This window comes from Marmota marmota, unplaced genomic scaffold, assembly GCF_001458135.2.
Source record: "Marmota marmota marmota unplaced genomic scaffold, marMar, whole genome shotgun sequence".
Lineage (NCBI taxonomy): Eukaryota > Metazoa > Chordata > Mammalia > Rodentia > Sciuridae > Marmota > Marmota marmota.
The window spans coordinates 20,642,581-20,654,387 of NW_026000101.1; positions in this window are offsets into that span (position 1 = coordinate 20,642,581).

The window sequence follows — 11,807 nt, forward strand, 5'->3', positions numbered from 1 at the left end:
TATATATATATTGCATTTTTATGATAATTTCCTCCCTATGCACATAGATAGTATTTGTAACATAGTGATATTAATGGAAACCATGATAAATTGACATTTGTGATAATTTGGTGGAGGATACCAAGAAACGGCTTTAAAATCGTGGACTTCACTGGCTAAATGGGAAACAGATGTCTAGCTGGGCAAAAGATATAAATTTTTATTCCAGATTTTATATTGGCCTCTACTTTTTCAAAGGTAAGTGATGTGCAATTGAATTGAAATGGACTAAGCTAATCAAGCAAATTGGCTGTTAGGAAGGGAAAGGAATTGCTCATTGAGCTCCCAGGGATCCAGCATGAAGGTGAGTCAAAAAACCATGATCTCACTGACAGCACCCAACTTGCCAACACTAACACTTGTCCCACTCACATCAGGCAAATGACAGAAAGGCAGGAAGTACATTTCTATTTAGCCAGTACAATATTCATAGCTCTTCTTTATTATTTTGATTTCAGTCGATCAAGAAAATGACAGAGGGATTAAAAAATATGTGATTAGAGAGTAGGAAGAAATAAACAGGGGAAGATCAAGACAGAAGGAAAGAAGAAAGAATGAATGTAGCTTTGCATGTATGAATAATGGAAGTATTTATGTACATGAAACAATAAAAGTATTTAGTGATTTAATTCTGCAATCTCAATCCAATACCAATAAAAGAAACAAAGGGGTGAGAAGAAGGGAGAGAGATGGAAAAAGGGAAGGAGGAGGATGGAAAGAGAATGAGAAACAGCCATAATTAGTAACCTATGATAGGTTGCCCACTCTGTAAACATGGTTGATCTGAAATTTTGTGCCTCAGACATTCTAATTCCAAAACACGTATTTGATATGAAATGTTAAACTTGAGGCTCAATGAAGCTTTTCCAGAACTGCATTTCTTTAAAAGGTGTTTAAGCTTTAATTCTTATAAAAAACTCAGAACCTGGTTGGTCTTTCTAAACAACTCCATTACTTCGTAGCCATGTTACACATACACATTTTTGTGAGCTTTTAAAAAACTTTCACAATGATATTATTGAGCCTTGCAAGGCAGCTGATTTTCTATAAAAATAGATGACCCATGCAAGCCTTTCACAGAATATCTAGTGTATTATTCACATGAGAGTCAACAAACATAAAATGATAGTTCTGCTGTGGAAAGTAAAAAATAACATTTCCTTTGTTTCTATTTATAACATCCTAATTTTTAATAAAAATATTCTACTGTCTTCTTCAGGATTCTTATATTTCCTTTGTGAATAGCTTCATTTTTATACAAAAATATCAAAATACTTTGATACAAAATATCAAAAGTTTGATTTTAGGTTTGAAGTCATTCTTAGCATAATAATTATATATGCATATATATTTATATATACATATTACAATTATATATAATTATTTGCACTATATATGGCATATAATATACATAGATATACATATATATGCATGTTGTACTGTGTTATGCTGGTCTATATTTTTCCAAATCCAAGAACTGAGCTTCATGATGAGACTGTCAGGAAGTATCAGACAAATGAAGTCAAAAGAGGTTGATGTATTGACTACATTGTTCAGTTTATGAAAAATGAAATTAATGCAATTTGTCAAAATTGAGCTCTAAATGTAAGTCCTGTTCTCTACTGAATAAATTTAATGTGAAAACAAGTATGAGGTACTTGAATTAGGAAAATTCTTTTTAAAGAAAAAGAAAGTAAGCATGTTCAGAAAGTAAGCACTGTGGTTGGAAAAAAGAATGAGAAGACTTTTCCAAATGTACCTGCATATACTTAGATTTGGGAAATTTTAGGGTTTTTAGAAATTTAGGAAATTTTAGATTTAGGAAAATTTAGGGTTATTTGCTTCTTAAATAAATAATAATAGAGATTGACTTCATTTGCTCACTTAGATGATCTTTATTTGATGGGGCTTATTGATTACAATTTTCCTTTTTCAATAATTTCCCAATGAATCCTCCTTGATTAAATGATTAACCTAATTTTGCAAGCCACTCATTTTTTGTTAAGTTGTAATGTGTACTCTGTTATACTATACCATTGCAATTGACTGAGGCAAGGAACTCAATTAGAACTAGAATTTCTGGGTTTTGCTGTCAAACTGAATACCAGTCAATTTTGAGAACTTTGATGCTCAGCTTCTCTTTTTTCAGTTTGCCAGAAAAAAAAAGTTACCAATTAATGTATGAATCAATATGAGGATACATTTAGTTTATGAAAAAGGGTAGCAGTGTTCGAATTTTATTGTAAGAATATAGTTCTAAAAATTGAAAGTCCTAAGTGCTTTTGTTTATACATATTATATCTGTTCATATATGTTATAACTAATATTAAAAGAGGGAATTTAAACATATTTATTATATATATTTTTTTCTACTGATATTTCTTTTATTTCTCTTGTTTAACATAGTAAAGTTTAAACACAGAGTATTATGTTTGGCATCTCCAGCTTCTTGAGATTCTTAAATGAAGAAAATGGAGGGAACAATGGAGGAAGGGAACACATTGTGTGGGAGGGATATTTGAAAATGTATGGGTGCTTCAGGGAGAACAAATTCTTTCTGTATTCTTCCACCCTATTGAACTGGAGCTTGAACCAGGAAGGGAGTGCTGTCAGTAGTTCAGTTACCAGCATTAGAGTGAGTATTACCAGAGAGATGGAACACAAACATCCTGGGATCAGAGGGCTTGCTAGAAATTTCTTCTGTATGCTCCTGCATTTTCTCATTCTTTAAGGAAGATGCCAAAACCTACTCCTGCTGCAGTGTGTCTGGCTCCAAGATCCACTGCTTCATCAGGCAGTAGTCCATGGGGCTGACATCCACCATGCTACTGTTCTTGGGGTTGCAGTCTACACTGCTTTTAGTCCACCTCCCCTGATGGTGATTCAGTTGGTGCACTACCCAGTGAGGTCTCCAATCTTATAGATGGTGGTTTTATTTTCAATGTCTTCTTCCATTTTCATCATTGGAGCCACTTGATCTCCAACTTCATTGGGTCCATATTATCCACAGCTTATCAGCTTTTCCCTTGGCCAAGCATTCCATGGTGTCTTTATTGTAGTTCTCAGCAGCCTGCATGTGAAAGATGTTCATTATTCCTTAAAAAATCTAATCACTGAAATGGGCAGGTACTATGTGTGGGAGGTGATGGTGTATAGAACCTGATCTCTCACCCAATCATCCAGTAAAACTAGATGGTGTAAGTGTCCCTTCCTTCCTTTCTAAAGCCATGAGCCAATATAGTCAAAAAGTTCTCAATGGCCTGGAATTCAGAGACGCTGTTAATAGTCTGACTTTTTTTCCATGTGGCAACACTGCATAGTGATCCCATTAGGGTCCCAGGGTGTGCCAGCTTCTGCACATAGATTAATTTCACAGGATGATGCCTACCTCTGAGTATGGTCCTAGAACATTGCCAAAAGCATCCAGAAGCCTGATAAACTTACCCAGGTAGACCTCCTGAATGAATTTGGTAATGCCAGGCAATGCGACCACATCATACTCCTGGCTGTACTCTAGGCTATCAATTATTCAGCTCTTCCCAGCATTGTGAAGGCCCATGATACCCACACTGATAGGGAATTTGCTTTTTTCACATTTGGCTTTGCAGATATCTTGCAGCCTTTGAAGCCTTTATTTAGATTTTTATGTTTGTGTCTCAGTTTTGTCATTTTCTTTCTATACTTCCTGTGGGGACCTAAGAAGAGAAGTTTATACAACAAGATTGAACAAGGAGATATGCTATTGCTGTTCAATTAAAAAACTCTTAATAGATAATTTTACCTAACAATGATTGGCTACATATTAACATAAATGACAATTTAATGAAAGATACTCTCAAGATAACATATAGTACAGATGCATTGTTTCTGTATATTTTTTTCTTTAATTGTTCTCTTATGTATTCAATCTATTGCATCATTGTACGTCAGATAGCCCTTGGAAAATCTAACTATATGGTTATGAGAGAATGAGAGCGAAAATAGAAAATAATAACTTCATATTATCATGAAAATGGAGCTAACCTAATTGACTCCTTAAAATGGTTTCAACTATACTTTGTAGTATCATCAAATATAATTACTATATATAAGTATATACCACAGGTATGGGGTATAATATTGGAAAACCAGTTATAAATAAAAATTATAACAAAAAAGTTAAGAAATCATGTTCATTATTAATTTAATTTCTACCTAATGCAAAATCTTTTCTTTCTCTCCTAGACAAACAGAATGCATGAGATCTCTTTGAGGAAAGGTTCAAAGAAAATGGTCTAGACGAGTTAGTTTTGTTACATTGACTAAAGAAGAAAATATCAAGATGAAGAAATAAATCATTTTAAGGAGAAAGATATGATCAGTGATAAGGCAAAAGCTGATATTCCAACTAGAAGTCAATGCTAATTTCAATCAAAGAGGCCACTGAAGCTCTGAGTCAAGTCAGGGTACCTCAGGGAGGATTATGGGGGGTGCTTATTTTGAGCCAGTGTACACCGCAGCTTTGCTCAGGGACGGAGATTCTGGCAAGTGTTTAAAAGCTACTAGCAAGGAAGCAAAGCCCTTTCTGTGTTAACATTAAACAGGTAGATTAATGAGATTAGTAAAAAGAATTATTTAATAAAGTTTTTTAAAATTTTCTTAGGTTTTACTTTTGTTTTTACATTTCAAAAAAGGAAAAAAAAAACATTCACATTTGCCAACCACACCAGTGCTTTAAAAATAAAACCTGGAATTTCATGCCAACTGGCATGTTATTCATCAGCACAAGAATATTTAGAGACATACAGAAAATTTTACCTTTTCAAAAGTAGCCAGCAGAATCTGCTTGCTTGACTTTTACCCATCTGTTCTAACTTCAAATAAAATAATTCATTAAATTCTACAATATGATTATCATTTAAATACAAGAAAAACTTTGCTCTTTGCCTTAAATTACCATTGATATTCAGGACCAAATTTTGGCTAATTCTATTTTTGTACAGAATATAACAAATACAAATAATGTGAATCTTTCAGATAGCAAAAGGTATCTAGTAGGAATTCAGAAATTCATAAAGCTAGATTACCTATAAAGCATTAAAAGTTTCCAAATATCAATATTTGGCTGCATATAAATGATTGGACATCTTACAGTTTTTTATTTATTTTGCAATGAGAAATTGAGTAAAATATATTACTATGAGTTTCTATACTGCTTTTAGAGTGCTATTTTAGGGCCTTGGTAGAATTGAATTCAAGTTTAGAATAGAGATAAATACTAGGAAGACTAATTACCAACTGCTGTGTATGGGTTCATTGATCTAGAAACTAATTTTAACAGCTATATACCTGCCTAACATGATCACAATCCTCTGATTATAGGTTAACTGTGTTTTCTTAATGTCTGAATAGTCTTTGGTTCTGGTAGATATGTCTGTAAAAAATAATCAAGACTAATAGGGCATTATGTAAAAATGTGGATGTGTAACCAATGTGATTCTGCAATCTGTATTTGGGGTAAAATTGGGAGTTCATAACCAACTTGAATCTAATGTATGAAATATGATATGTCAAGAGCTTTGTAATGTTTTGAACAACCAATAAAAAAAGAAAAACTACTTTTGAAAAGGAACTAAAAAAAAAGAATATATTGATCTGTGAATGAATAGATCATTATCCAAAGTACATATATGAAGACTCGAATTGGGTGTCAATATAATTTATATATAAACAGATATGAAAACTTGTGGTATATATGTGTAATAAAAATTTTAATGCAAAAAAGTACATGTATAAAGGCATGAATTGATGTGAACATACTCTACATACAAAGATATGAAAAAATTGTACTCTATATGTAATAAGAACTGAAATGCATTCTGCTGTCTTGTATTTAAAAATACAAAATCAATTAAACTAAAAAAAAGAATTAATGGTTTTTATAATGTTTGACATAAACATGTGTAAGCAACTGCTTCAGGCTTTCACAATGGGTGAAAATGGATCAGAAGAGATCATAGTGTGGGATTGGAGTAGGCTGGTGTTCAAATTATGATACAGGCAGGGTAAGCAGTGTAGGTAAAATAACAGAACAAAAATTATAAAAATAGGTGTAACTGGGGCTGGGGATGTGGCTCAAGCGGTAGCGCACTCGCCTGGCATGCGTGCGGCCCGGGTTCGATCCTCAGCACCACATACAAACGAAGATGTTGTGTCCACCGAAAACTAAAAAAAATGAATATTAAAATTCTCTCTCTCTCTCTCTGTCTCTCTCTTTAAAAAAAAAATAGGTGTAACCAACCCAGAAGAATTAATAAGCATGTTTATTGGAGGTGTGTGAAGCAAGAAATAAATTTGGATTAGCAAAGGAGAACCCAGATATAGAAATGTTTAAATGACCACGCTGAGGAACCTAAATTGAACTTAGCCATTATAGATTTCTAAGCAGGAAATAATATTTAAAAAGCTTTTGAATATTGAATATACAAGAGCCTGGGAGAAATTAAAACATGAAATCAGTCATTTTGATCAGTTATCTTATAAACTGTTATATCCCTATGAACTGTACATTTTAATTCATTCATATGCAAATAGTTTTATTCAAATATATTGTACTCATACTTTCAATATTCCTTTTTATTATGGTTGTGCATGACATGAATTGATTAATATATGGTTATATCTTATAAATAATTATACATATGAAAGTGAATAATTAATAAAATATTACATAAAAGTGGTAGATGGCATTTAAATTAAATCAAGTTAATAGAGTGGAATTGTCATTGAATTAGAGAGCCAAAAAATGAAAATAAAATCTGGAGTTTAGATAGACCACATTTAACAAGTAGTATCAAAGTGGAAGTACAGCGGGTGTTAGTGATATATTAGAAATGCATAAAGAGGATGATAGAGTGAAAGCTAATACCAAGTTTTTATGCCTGCAGAACAAAGATCATGATACCATTTACCAAAATGTAGACTTTCAAGAATAGATTCTGACTATAAATGGTCAAATTATTGAAATGTTCTTTGCTCCTCATTCATTTATTGTCAAGTGTGTGCTAAACCCTTCTTTTCTTTTTTATTCAACATCAGGTACAAAATGTTATTTGAACACTTTTTATGTACTGAATAATGCTGAGAATACAGAAAACAATAAAAGGATCTCTGAACCATAAGAGGCATAATATTGGGTGAATACAGACATAAATTTGTACCTTTGCCGTACAACCTGTTTAATGTTGTATGAGATACCTTCATAAATTGTTACAGGAACATAGATTTTGAAGAAATTGAGTATTTCTGAGGACATCAGTGAAGAGCTAGCATTTGAATACAGTCTTTCAGATATTTTTCAGTTGAAAACTTACTACTTTTGACAAAGCTATTAAAAATATAATTACCATCTACCTCAAGAAAATAATATGCTATTTTCTATAATTAGTAATATTAAATATCAAACTGTTCATTCTTTCTATTATAATTATGGGCTGTACCATTGAAAATAATAAGTGATTAAAGAAAAAATAACAGTGACATGATAGAGGTACACAATACTATTTGTACATAACCAGAATCAACTAATTAGATGTCATTAAAAGCTGCAGTATAATGATACATGGAAAAAAAACTAGCTATAACCTTCAAATATAAGTCATAAGATTTTATTAGAGCTTCACAATGTATTTATAGCAGTTACTAACTGGTAGCACTTTAATGCCAAAAATGACCATGAAATGATTCCTGACACCTTTTACAATATTATTTCCATCTTCTTATGTCATTTTACAGACTTACATGAGAAATCTAGCTAAGTTTCTCTCTTGTGCTTTCTCTGTTTGAATATCTATATAAATTGCATCTTATAAATATGGGTGTTTTGTGAATTTTTCCACTTCTAATATCATAGTTTAATTGATTTACATTTTATTTAGAATATATTCTAAAGAATCAATTTTCATCATTTTAGTGAAAGATATGGTGCTTAATGAAATAATGGTTGTTTCAATGCTTGTTGAAATGCATGCATTACTCCAATTTTCAAATACATGCTTCTAAGTCAGTGGAAGACATTTTACCACGTTAAAGACTAAAGCCTAAATTTTGGGGCTGTACATAACTTTGCAAGACTTCATATGATTTAAAGGAGTGTGCTACCATTCGAATGTTATCTTTAAGTTATTTTCTATCATCTAAGATAAATTTTTCTTTCTTTATATATGCAGCTAAATGCTTAACCAATTTTGAGTTCTTTTTATTAGTTACATTTCACTGGGGATCAAAATTGTTTCCATTTTTGCCTGCAGTTTTCTTAAATTTGGCTCCGTAAGATCTGCATATCTTTTTCATTTAACTGAATCTTCAGTCTTTTATTGAAGTTGTATCATAGGCATAATAGATAACAAACTGAAGTACTTGATACACAACTAGAAATAGAGGCATAAAAATAATTCATTATAATAAGAGATGAAAAAATTAAGACATATAAGCACATTCAAGAAAGATTTATATACATTTGAGGGTGAGAGATCAATAATGAGCTATCAACAAGTTTATTCACAACCATTAAAACTCTGTGTGTGTGTGTGTGTGTGTGTGTGTGTGTGTGTATATATATATATATATATATATATATATATATATATATATATATAGTCTCTAACGAACTACCAAGTATTTCCTGGAGAGTGTGCTAAAGAGAATTAGAAGACAAACTGAATGCAGTAGTATAGGGTTCAGGATTAGTAGAGATAACTGTCATGGTGGGCTTGCATAATGCTAGCAAGGGTGCCAATGTTCTGTCATCTCTGATATAATGAACATCTATTAGCTTTGCTTCTCAACATTTAAATATTCTTTGGATAATGCATAAAAATTCTTCCATGATCACCATTTTATCATCCAATTTTTATTTATGAATTTTAGGTAGTCTACTTACAAACTTCCAGAATAGACAAGGACCATGAGGTTGATGAAACAAACAAGCAAACAAATATTATTTCTTCTCACACTAGGGGAGGTATCCAGGAATAAATAGTTGATCTGTTCAATGACAGTAAGATCTATCTAGATTTTTGTCTGAGTCTCATAAAAGAGAAACTTATTGTCTTTTTGGCTAAGGTAAATTTGTCAGAATGTGAACCTATAACTGCAAAAAACTAAACACATAAAACACATAGAATCCTAGAACAAAGCTAAGAAGACAAAAAATACAAACAAACCAAATCCTACTGTATAAATTAGAATAAGCTAAATATGAAGTGAGGTATTCATGTAAATCTAAGAAATTGAGAAAATAAATTCATTTTCACATAAGTCAGTCTAGGTTGGATCCTGTTATTGCCAACAAAGGAGAGTCAACGTAACTGAAATATCTCATCTGTTTAGTCATGACTAATGTCTCTGCTAGTGTCAGTACCAGAATATATTTTCAATCACTAACTTATCTGAACCAGGTATGTGGTTTGCATATGTACTAGACTAAAGCAGGTTTTGATAATGTATATATTTTAGTTACCTTTTCACTGCTATGACTAAAATATTTAACCAGAACAATTTTAAGGAGGAAAAGTATATTTAGGCGCTCATGGTTTCCGAGGTCTCAATCTATAGATATTAAACTCCATTCCTCAGGGTTTAAGGTGAGGCAAAATGTCATGGAGAAAGAGTGTGGCAGAGGGAACCAACTCACATGATGATCAGAAAGCAGAGAGAGAGCACTCCACTTGCCAGATACCCAAAAGTCACATCCCAATGCCCCACCTCCTCCAGCAACACCCCATCTGCCTTCAGGTACCACTCAATTAATCTAATAAGGTGATTAATTCACTGAATTGCTTAAGGCTTCCTGCATTGTCTCATGTGAGCTTTTGGGGAACACCTCATCAAAACTACAGCAGTATTCATTCACAGTTTCATGAACACAGGAGTACCAAACATTCTTTATGAGTGAAGGGATGATGCTAATCAGAGTGCAGATATCCACACCAGCTAATATACTCCTACCCAAAGAAGAAACTGCTGTAAATTTTGCTAATTTATGTGCATTGCCTAAAAAGTCACGTAGTTTAATTTCCCTCTAAAATCACATGTCTTCAGTCTTCAAAGTGTCTCCATTCAACATGCAGGTACTCAGGGATGTAACATTGAATAATTCCTGCTCCTTCTAGCAGTAAATAAGTTAACAGCCAACAGAGAGGCAGCTGGAATGAGTACTGGAATGGAGGGGTGAAAGGATATAAATATGACTTGTCTCTGAGGAATGTGAAGGCAGAAGTTGGGCTGACAGATTGTAGAGAAATATTCACAGTAAACTTCCCAGTTCATAGTTTTTTTCAACTCTATCATGTTTATTTTCATATACGTAGGCTGTGTTTTGCATGTCTTTAGATCTCTACTCTTTGATTTGTGCCAAATTATGCATTTAGTATATATTAGAATTAATGGAGAGCATTAACTGTTTATTAATATGCACAAAAATGTGTATTTCTTAACTCTATTTTTGCTGTAGATTTAAAAGAGAAGAATTAATATATTTATTTTTCCTGCTAAGTTTTTCTTCTCCATACTCTTCAACCTCATAGCATGTGATTATTATTTCTGTGTATATGTATATATGTGTGTATATGTTTAATTGTGTATATGAATGTATGCATTTCAAGAAGAGTGAGAAGAACTTGTTAATTTGTGTGTACAAAAATGAAGGGTTTATGCTTTTGAAGATGACAGAGCTGTGAATGGGTATATTTTTATTCAAGATGGGAGTTTCAGTGCTGGGTGGATTCTTTGGAGATGAATAAGCTAGAGAGCTGGTTCCAAATTTTATTGATGGTGCATATTTGAAGACACTGTGCCCAGGAGTAGACACGTCCATAAATGGGGATGGCTGTACTGGATTTTAACAGTGGAGAAGAAGCCACTGAGGACTAAACTTATACAGTGGATCTCTGCCTACAAAAATTTAATTAGAATCCCTCTGCCCTATGGTGAAAGGTAAGATTAAGCATACACAATGAAAAACATACAGAGTGAAAAAACAATCAAAGTCACTGTTAGAAAATTCCGATCCACAAACAAATATCTAAATGTGAATGAGAATTTCCTCCCCACAGATGCCTAGTCTCAAAAAATTTCTGAAGGGTACAAAAGGAAGTAGTCTTGGGGAAAAAGAGAACTTCCATTACCACACACTTAACTATATTTACATAAAGAGGAATAAAAATGTGTTTCCATAGAAACTTGGGAGTTGAGACCCTGCTATATGCATCTTCTCTCCCCTTTCTTTTTTCCACAAGTAGAATAACAACAATCAGAAATATCTTCTAATTGAAAATTGAATCTTTAATCTATTTTTTCAATATTTTCTGTGTAAATTGGGGAGATTATTTTTTAATTCAGTTTTTCAGTTGCTATGCTTATTATTTTGATTCAAGCAATACAGTGTTTAGGAGTCTGCATTTTTGACAGACTTGTTGTGATTCTGGTGAACAGACAAGTTTAGGAACTATGAACAATACATGAAATTCTAGGGAAAACAAACATGAAAGTGTGGAATGTTCCAATTAATAGGTTAGAAATGATATATAGAATAAAACATGTCTTATTTAAAATTCTGAGAAAAATGAAAACTGAATTTTTAACAGCAGAACTTCACACAGGGTTAAAAGTTTTGTTAATAGAAAAATAAAGTTATTCATCATGTTGGATTACTTTTCAGTTTATTGATATGTCTACAAATACATATTGTTATAAATTCAGTACTCTGTTTTTACCATATCAATTTTTAT